We start from the raw sequence: 10,984 nt of genomic DNA on the forward strand, positions 1-10,984 counted from the left end.
GTCACGTTGTAAGTAAGCAGAGTCAGGATTTGAACTCAGAACTTAGAGATTATCTATCTAGTCCAACGCCCTTGATTTTCTGATGAGGCTAGAGAGGTTACACAATTTGTTCAAGGTCAGTTAGGAGGGGAATTGGAACTCAAGTCCTTTGGCTCCATAGCTACTCTTGTTCTGTATACACTAGATTTGCAAGCCCTGAGGCACATGCACTGTTTTATGCCATCCTTATATCCCTTGCACATAATACTTTACTTAGGTTCTTAGATGGATCTAAGGTCTCATTTTGTAAGGGTACATCCTCTGGTGCAGATTGCAACCCCTCAGAAGCCTTTCCATCCTATAAGATTTTTATCCGTCCATCCAGATATTTCCAACAAAGGGTTATCACTGGGGAGAAAATTTAATAAGTATTTAATTGTTCAGTCAACATTTAATGAATCATGTAATTAATTATTATTGATAAGAAGAGAAACTAATTACCAAAAACCAAGCCAAAGAGGTTTTGGGGCAACTAACATGATCAAGCAATCAATATCTGTTATGTCATTGTGCTGGGCTGCCCTCAAGGAGCTTACATTCTTTTTGGAGGAAACAATCTAAACAAAACGTGTGTGTGTGTGTGTGTGTGTGTGTGTGTGTGTGTGTGTGTGTGTGTGTGGAGAGAGAGAGAGAGACAAAGAGAAACAGAGATGAGGGGGAGACAGAGACAGATAGAGAGACAGAGAAGCAGAGAGATAGGGGAGAGAGAGAGAGAGAGAGAGAGAGAGAGAGAGAGAGAGAGAGAGAGAGAGAGAGAGAGAGAGAGAGAGAATATAATTTGGGGGAGTGGGGGCAAAGTCTCTCTGTTGGGATGGACCAGGAATGGTCTCATGTACCAGATGTTACTTGAGCTGAGCTTTGATGGGAGTTAGTAATTCTAAGAGGCAGAGGTAAGGAGGGAGAATGTTGCAAGCATGGCAGGCATCCAAAATGGTCAGGTTTCCTGAATCATAGAATGTATGAAGTGAGTAATGTGTAATTGGTCTGGAAAGGTAGGCAGATAATGAAGGGCTTCCTGTGCCAGGCAAAAGAGTGTGTACTTTATCCTAGAGCCCATAGGGGGCCATTGGTACTTTTTTGAGGAAGGGGTTGACATGGTCAGACATAGACTTTTGGAATATCTCTTTGGCAGCCATGTGGAGGCTGGATTTGGGAGAGGAGAGACTCAAGGAAGGGAAATCATTTAGTAGTCTGCTGTAATAGTTTAAGGAAAGATAATGAAGACCTGAAGTAAGATGGTGACCCAGTGAGTAGCACAGGGATACAAATATAACAGAAATTCTATCAATCAGCATTAGACATGAAAAAAAAAACGCCAAGATTTTCAGGCAAGGTCTAGGAGGGAAAGGAATTTGTCATTTATTTCTTTTGTATTGCTCCTTTCACTCCCAGGATCCAACCTTCTACAACTGACTAGATTCTCAGCAGATGCTGGATTAACTTATAAGTAATGAGTCCATTTCTGAAAGAAGAATAGCATCTCAGTTTTGGAGAAGCACATATTTCTCTTTTGGGAGTGTTCCTGCCTTTCCTGATCTTTCCTGCCTTTCTTCCAAGTTAAACCAAAGAAGTTCTTTGCCTTTTTAGATTGTTTAATAAAACCAAAAAGAGCAATCGGGTCTTCTGATCCCATCAGTTAGATTTGCAAGAGGCAATACTGGTATAGGAGTAAAAACACAGAGCCTAGGAGTTGAAGAAATGGGTTCAAATTCCAGATCTGACACATTTTCACTGAACAGCTATGGGCAAATCACTGAATTCCTCTAAATTTCTTACCCATATAAATGTGGATTATAAGATTCATGCTGCCTACCTCACAGGATTCCTATAAGGAAAACATTTTGAAAGCCTTAAAGCACTATATAAATGAGGTTTTAAGGGTAGCTGTGTGGTGCAGTGGATAGAGCACTGGCCCTAGAGTCAGGAGGACCTGAGTTCAAATCTGGCCTCAGACACTCACATTAGCTGTGTAACTCTGGGCAAGTCACTTAATCCCAATTGCCTCATCCCCCCCAAAAAAAATTATAAATAAAAACTAAGTGGGGTTTTATCATTCTATAGAGAAGATCTCTAACCACATTTCCACCCATTCCACTTTGCCTTCTCTGCCAGAATTTTAAAAGTTCAAATCATTTCTTCACATTGTTAATTTATATGTGCTACCACTTTAGCTCATAAGGTGATTCAAAGCAGAGCTTTGAAAATCCATTACAAAAGTGAACAAGGTACTAGACTGTATCTGTGTCTCTCTAATGGCAATAAAATCAGTGAATTAATTCAGTCAATTTAGCTAGAAACCTAGTCAGCCTAGATGGAGATCAGTAGGAGTTAGGGTAGAATGGAAGATTAAATGCATAAAGCAGTTATTCAGCCTCAAGTGATGAGAGATTTTCACCTGCACCATTTTCTTACCATCTATCTGTGTGGCACCACAGGCTGGACCTTGTCATCTGCCCTCATGCTGTGTTCTTCCTCTCAGCTCTGGACATTCAACCCTGGAACTCTCCTTATTGGTGAGTGTCACATTGCCCTCTATATCTAGTTGGCACCAGCTCCGCTTCACGTGCCACTCTCACTGTTTTCTCAATCACCTACCCTGCCTATCGCAAACACCTCTGGACCACCGGATCTTGCCATCCTCCCAGCTGCTATGCCCCTGACATCACTCACTCCCACCCTCATACACCCCTTCCAGTTAGAACTCTCTCTAATTAACTGGAATTGTAACCAAATTAATATTGCCATTGCTACTGAAAAGGGCCTGTCAATCATTTCCTCTTTGGCTCTAATCATCATCCCTATGACTTCCCAAGCCAATATGCCCTTCCTTGGGCACCACCCACTTATATGTATTGTTCCCCCCCCATTAGAATGGAAACTTCTTAAGGGGAAATTGTTTTGCAGTCTTGTATTTTGCAAATGCAAAATTTGTGGTCCCAGCACTTAGCATAGTGCTTGGTAGGTAATAAGTGTTTAATAAATGCGTTCACACATATATGACATTTATATGAGCTCGGATATTAGCAAAGCACTTGGCATGACATTATCATCTGTGAACCTCATAGCAGATCACACACAGGTATTAGTATCCCTCTTTGACAGTGAAGGAAACTGAAGCTCCATGTGCTTAAGTGACTTGCCCATGATCACAGAGCTAGTAAATATCTGAGAGCTTGCTCCTGCCTCTGACCCCAGTGCTCTTTGCACTGCACTTGAGGTTCTTAACCTTTTTCAGGGTCATGGACTCCTTCCTTTGACAGTTTGCTGGAACTTATGTGCCCCTTTATAGAAAAATATTTTCAAATGCATAAAACAAAATACATAGGATGACAAAGGTAAACAATTACTTTAAAATACAGATTTTTTTTTCCTGTCCAGGTTAAATAGAATACATAGGATTACAGAGGAAACCAATTTTATTGAAATTAAGATATATATTTTTCCCTATCCAAGTTCAGGGACCCCAAGAGGATCTGTGTACCCCAGTTTAAGAACCTTTCTGCTATACTATGCTTCCTCTCAAGTAGGTAAGATGAATTTGTTTCTTAGAATGTAGTCCCCTTGAGAATCTTCAGCATCTAGCACCAAGCCTGGCACATTATAGGAACTTAATAAATGCTCATTGGTGGATTGGTTAATTAATTTGTTCTGTGGCATTAAAAAAAGTTCAAGAGACATAACTTCTGGGTAATTTAATCATTTAAAAAGAGGTCAGTGGCACTCTCAAATGCCAAAAGACCCCTTATGGTGGTGGGCTCACAGCTTATATGCTCTTGGAAGAGTGGATGTTCCTGAGGGTTTTCATCAGTTCTGATTGGTTAACGATTAATGAGAAAATGAATATTATAATGAGGTATGGGCTCATTCTAATGAGGGTCTTGAGGTAAGTTACTTTAATCACCCATCTTGGTCAAAGAGACTTATCAACTTTCATATCACCTGTCTGACAAAAGGGAGAATCCACACTTTCCCAGACCTGTCTGAGTAAACAGAGTGAGCAGGAATCCTCCCATTAGCCCAAACTTAGAATTTCTTTCATTGTCTGATTAGATTTTGGCCTAGGTAAATCTTTGTCTAAGATTTCCCACACTGGTTGATTTCTGGATGAGGAAGTAGGAAAGGGAAAAAACCTTGGTCTCAATACAGTAATTAGTCATTAATACAAGAAAGAAATAATCTTTTCTCTCAGCTCTAACCAGTTGTGTTAGAACTATATAACCAAAGTGTGTCTTCCTTCTCATAGCTACCAGTGCTGTTAAAATATACCTGGAAAATCAGGTGGGCAGAGGAGGAGGGGCAGCTCATCTGTACTTTGAGGTGGGGAGGGGAAGAGGGAAGACTGGCCTAACTGACCCTTAAGGCCTATCCAATTCTGGGATTCTGCTCCTCCACAAATTGCATCCTCTGCTTCCCGTCTTTGACAAGTTTCTCCAAATCAAACAGCATGTCAATTCTCCAATACACACACTTCCATGAGGGAAAGAACAAAATGCATCAGAGGTCACTCACATGACATCAGGAAGATTAACTGGTTGGCTTATTTGTTTTTAAAAATTGGAGGATAAGATAAGTTCCCCAGATGTTATGCATACTTCCTATTTCTAATCCTCATGATAATGAAGCAAAAAAACCCCCAAACCTAGCACCCTATTGGATTCAAACAAAGACATTCCAGTCACTAAGAAGATTAAAATGTTTCATAGTGAATCTCAATGATTTTTGTTTCAGTGTTCTTATATGCATGAGATTATTTTCCATTTTTCTCCTGGCAATTTTCTTTTTTTATTGTATGAGGTGAACAGCACAATCCCTTTGTTTTTGAAGATAATGCTTGGCAAATTGCTGATCCTCAAAAAAGGCTAAATCATGCTAAATGTATCGCTGTCAGCTGCCTATAAGTCAGGGCTTCTTAATCTGGGGTCTGGGAACTTGGTCAATATGTTATGATAACTGTATTTCAATAGAATTGGGCTTCTTGGTAATCCCCCGTATTTTATTTTGTGCCTTTAAAGATGTTTCTCAGAAAGAGTACATAGGTATTGCAGAACACACAAAAGTTTGAGAAGCTCTGCTTTAACTCAAATGTTGAATCAGAGCCTACAAAATGAATAAATTATTCTCTCAGTATAATTAATCTTTGTGTCCTGACTTTAGAAAAAAAAAAGTGTCAGACCCTCAGACCCTAAAGCTTTAGGAAATCTTTTACTGCTTCCCACACCAGTAGGGCATTAATTAGCATGCTGGAACTGAAATTTACAGGTCAAACTGTCCCAACTAATGCATTATAATTAAAATCTCTGTGTAACAGCAACAACAAAAAGCATACTTTCAATCTCTGACCTTTGGCCCCCAACCATTTGGACCAACTTTCAATAAAATAAATTGTATTTCAATTCACCAAACACACACATGCACACATATGTATACATTTGTGGGTATATGTATTATATATGTATATATGTGTGTGTGCATGTGTATATACACAGGTGTGTGTGTGTGTGTGTGTGTGTGTATATGGAGAGAGAGAGAGAGAGAGAGAGAGAGAGAAGGTGAGAGTTTTTACTATATGAAACATTACACTAAAGGGGATAAAAAGTTGAATAAAATGTGGTCCCTGACCTCAAGGGTCTTGCCAACTCTTTGAGAAAGGGAAATAAGACAAGTGTTCATGGATAAAAGATGGACTAGTCAATGCTGGAGAGACTGTTGAAAGATAGGCATAGTAATAAACTTTAGGTAAAGCTCTGAATTGGTCTGGCCATTCTGGAAAGCAATTGGGAATTATGCTTTTAAAAAAATGATGATGTTCACATGCTTTGATCCAGAGGTCCCATTACTAAGCATAGACCACAAGAAGGTCAAAGACAAAAAGAAAGGACACATACACCAAAATATTCACAGCACCACATTTCACGGTAGGGAAGAATAATAATAGCTAACATGTAAATATGGATTACTATGGTCAAGAACTGTGTGAAGCACTTTACAATTGTTAATTCATTTGATCCTCACAAAAACTCTATGAAGTAGCTGCTATTATTATCCTCATTTTACAGGTAAGGAAACCGTGATTAAGCAACTTGCCCAGAATCACATAGCTAGTAAGAGTCTCAGACAGAATTTGAACTCAGGTCTACAAGCCTTTGGCTCCTTTTATTTCCTGATCCTAAAGAATATTTTCCAATATTGTTTCCATCCTATGACTGTTTTTCACACTCAAATTAGTAAGTATCAAGACAAAGGTTGACTTTGTATGGAGAATCTTGTCAAATGCTTCATAAACTTTCTTTGCTTTCATTTTCTTGATCATAGATGTTGATATCGGAACCTATCAAGGGCAGGATCACCACATGACAGTGATTAGAAAAATCCCAGGGTAGAAGAGGAGGATAATTCTTGTGTGTGTGTGTGTGTGTGTGTGTGTGTGTGTGTGTGTGTGTGTTTACTTCCAATAGCATTTTATTTTTTCCAACTATATGTAAAGCAATTTTTAACATTCACTTTTATGAAATTTTGAGTTCCAAATTTTTTCCCTCCCTCTCCTCCTTCCTCCCTAAGACAGTAAGCAATTTGATGCAGGTTGTATATGTGCAATCACATAAAACATAATTTCATATTAGTCATGTTGTGAAAGAAGAAACAGACTGAAAGGAAAAAATCATGAAAAAAAAAAAGAAAATACTATGCTTCAATCTTTATTTGACACAATGTGTTAAAGGCAAGGCTCGACCTGAGTCTTTCAGACTCCAAGGCCTATTTCTATCCACTATGCACACCCTGACTCTTTTGTCAATGCTTAGGGCAGTGCCATGGCGTTAGGTGGCATCTCGATGGTATGGTGGACAGCATGCTGTGTTCAGAGTCAGAAAGAGCTGAGTTCAAATCCTTCCTCAGACACTTACTAGCTGTGTGACCCTAGGCAAGTCATGTTACATTTGTGAGCCTCAGTTTCTTTACTTATAAAGAGTTGGAGTCCATAGCCTCTGAGGGCCCTTCCAATGCTAAATCTATAATCGTGCAATAGTTTTGTCCAGTCTCAGAAGTGTTTGAACAAGGCTTGGGTCTTTTCACTGCGGAGGCCATACATGCTGAAACCTTGCATGGCACACATGTCTCGAGTATCCCTGGCAGGTCCCACTGACTTCTTTCCACTTAACCATCCCCACAGAGTTGCAGGCTTCTTAATTAAACTGCGATTCTTTTCAACAAACTGGTCTCTTCACTCTCATTCATAGTGAACACTGCTGAAAAGGGAAAGGGACCAAATCCCCCCAAAAATGATGTCTTTGAGCTCAGGATGAAACTACCTCCTACTTCTTTATTTGCCTCTCTGAAGAGAACCTATGGAGTCTCCTCAGGGCTTAGAGTCAGGAAGAACTGAGTTCAAATCTGACCTCAGACACTTACTAGCAATGTGACCCTGGGCAAGTCACTTAACCTCAGTCTGCCTCAGTTTCCTCAGCTGTAAAATGGGGGTGATAATAACAATAACACCCACCTCCCAGAACTGTTGTGAGGATCAAATGAGATAATATTTGTAAAGGACTTAGCAAAGTGTCTGGCACACATGATATGTTTAATAAATGTTTTCTCCCTTCTCCTCTTTTAGCTGCAACTTCTTTCTACCTTCTGGTTCATTTACAGTGAGAACATTAACATGGACATACATGGGTTCCTCCAGTAGCATATTAAATCATTAGACAAATATTGTATATTAAGCATAGCAAGAATGGAATTCCTATTTGTAGATTGCCTGAGACTGATATGATAGCTAACACTTCCATAGCCCTTGAAGGTTTCCAGAACACTTAACATGCATCTTATTTGATCCTCACAACAGCCCTAGGAGGTAGGTGCTATTATCATTCCCATTTTACAGTTGAGGAAATTGAGACAGACAGAGGTTAAGTGACTTGCCCAGGGTCACTCAGCTAGAAAATCCATTAAGTCATAGAATAATAGATTTAGAGCTAGGAGAGGCCTTAGCCTACCTAATAAAAGTACATAATAGGGGCAGCTAGGTGGTGCAGTGGATAGAGCACTGACTCTGGAGTCTAGGAGGACCTGAGCTCCAATCTAGCCTCAGACACATAACACTTACTAGCTGTGTGACTCTGGGCAAGTCATTTAACCCCAGCTGCCTCACCAAAAAAAAAAAGGTACATAATGATGATAGTTAACATTTACATAGTGCTTTCCAGTTTGTAAAGCATTTTGTATGTATTTTTCCTTTCATCCCTATAACCGCCCTGGGAGCTAGTTACATCAAGTGAAGTAAGCAAGCTTTTCCGAAGCTATGTGGCACAGTATATAGAGTACGGGCCCTGAAGTCAGGAAGACTCATCTTGATGAGTTCAAATCCAGCCTCTGATACTTACTAGCTGTGTGATGCTGGACAAGTCACTTAATACTGTTTGCCTCAATTTCCTCATCTATAAAATAAGCTGGAGAAGGAAATGGTAAACCACTCCTGTATCTTCCCCAAATGGGGTCAGGAGACTGGGGTGGGGGACAACAAAAAAACCCAGCCTTTGGGGATACAAAGAAAGGCAAAACAGATCCTGCCCTTGTAAGAAGTTTACATCTAATGGAGGAAAACAACTCTGACACTGGATAAACGGAAGATAATCAGTGGAGGGAAGGCACTAGAATTAGCCAGGAGGTTCAGCACAGCTGGGTGAGAATTCGAGGAATGGAACACAGCCAGTGAAAATTCCCTGAGCTGGGAGTGACTTTTGTAAGGAATAACAAGGAAGTCAGTGTCACTGGTGGCTATAGCTCTGCCTCAGGGCTGTAGGAGTACTCTGAGGGGTTAGGGTATCTTTCTAATGTTTTGAATGGAGTACTGACATTAAGAGGGTCATGGAAAGGCTTCTAACATGTAAGAGCATTTATTACCCCCAATTTACAGAGAAGGAAACTGAGGCCCAGAGAGGTATATATCATTGTATGTATATATATGTGTATACAGACTATATTATATATTATATATAGTCTGTATTATATATATATATATATGTTTGGATAGATAGATAGATAAATTGATAGATAGATAGACAGACAGATAGAAAAATAGTGACTCTAAGGCTGAGATGCAACAAAGTATGGATCAATTCTCTGTTGCTTGTGCTAACTTTGGCCTAACAATTAACACCAAGAAAACATAGGTGCTCCATCAGCCAGCACCATACCACCCATATGTAGAACCATTGGATACAGCAAATGGAAAAAATTTGAATGCTGTGGATAAGTTCCCTTACCTTGGCAGCATACTTTCCAGAGATGATGACGCTGATGCATTGTCCGAGGTAGCTCAGTGTTTGGGAGGCTCCAAAGGGAAGTGTGGGAGAGAAGAGGTATTAGACTGACTACCAAACTGAAGGTGTACAGAGCCATTTTGCTGACCTCATTGTTGTATGCCAGTGAAACCTGGACGGTCTATCAGTGCCATGCCAGGAAACTGAATCACTTCCATTTGAATTGAATTAGGAAGATTCTGAAGATTGTCTGGCAAGATATGGTACCAGACACTGAGCTCCTTTCTCAAGGTGAACTGCGAAGCATTCAAACTCTGCTTCAGAGAGCACAATCCCCATGGGCTGGCCATGTTATTTGAATGCCAAATGTATGTTTGCCTAAAAGACTATTTTACAGAGCATTTGCACAAGGCAAGTGCTCACATGTAGGTCAGAAGTGATAACTCTCGAGGTCTCTCTGAGTTCAAATCTGACCTCAGACACTTACTAGCTGTGTGACCCTGGGAAAGTCACTTAACCCTGTTTGCCTCAATTTCCTCATCTGTAAAATGAGCTCGAAAAGGAAATGGCAAACCACTGTAGCATCTTTGCCAAGAAAACCTCAAATGGGGTCACAAAGAGTCAGATACAACTGAACAACAACAATAACATGTATATTACATATGTATTATATATGTCATATATGTTATATGTCATATATAATGCAATATGTTATATATTTCAATATAATCAGTTTCCTTTGTAATTCTTTACATTTTATTTTGTGCATTCAAAAACATTGCCCTAAGAAGAGGTCACATTGCCAATGACACAGAAAAGGTTAAGGACCCTTTCACTAGAGGAAAGAATCACATTGCATGATTCTTTTTTTTATTTCATTTTTTATTTTTAGGCAATTGGGGTTAAGTGACTTGCCCTTGGTCACACAGCTAGTAAATGTCAAGTGTTTGGTCTGAGGCCGGATTTGAAGTCAGGTCCTCCTGACCTCAGGGCTGGTGCTGTATCCATTGTGCCACCTAGCTGCCCTCTGCGTGATGAAAGAAAGAAAGAAAGAAAGAAAGAAAGAAAGAAAGAAAGAAAGAAAGAAAGAAAGAAAGAAAAAGAAAGAAAGAAAGAGAAAGAAAGAAAGAAAGAAAGAAAGAAAGGAGAGAGAGAGAGAGAGAGAAAGAAAGAAAGAAAGAGAGAGAGAGAGAAAGAGAGAAAGAAAGAAAGAAAGAAGAAAGAAAGAAAGAAAGAAAGAAAGAAAGAAAGAAAGAAAGAAAGAAAGAAAGAAAGAAAGAAAGAAAGAAAGAAAGAAAGAAAGAAAGAAAGAAAGAAAGAAAGAAAGAAATCTAGACAGTCTCTTGAGGTTAATCCCATTCTAATTAATATGACTTGTGTCAGGATCCAAGACCACCCCTCTCTTTTTACTCCTCTCTTTTACTATTAGGAGACACTCTGTTTTCAAGGCTAAGCCACCCCTCCCCCCAAGCAAGCTGTGCCCTGAGCTTGGCATAACAACAATCTCTCTCTCTGGATGAACAATGCTGCAACTCACTCATCACAGAACTGATAGCCCCTAAGCACTGGCAAGCACCACTAGGCCCAGACATGAAGCCCTGCTATGCGTGGACTTTTTGTCACTGGACAACTTTGCTTCACTGTTGCTGTTATGCTTGGATGCACTGTTTGATACTTTGTCTAGCCAC

Source organism: Phascolarctos cinereus, unplaced genomic scaffold, assembly GCF_003287225.1.
Source record: "Phascolarctos cinereus isolate Bilbo 61053 unplaced genomic scaffold, phaCin_HiC Scaffold_1;HRSCAF=81, whole genome shotgun sequence".
NCBI classification, from domain to species: domain Eukaryota; kingdom Metazoa; phylum Chordata; class Mammalia; order Diprotodontia; family Phascolarctidae; genus Phascolarctos; species Phascolarctos cinereus.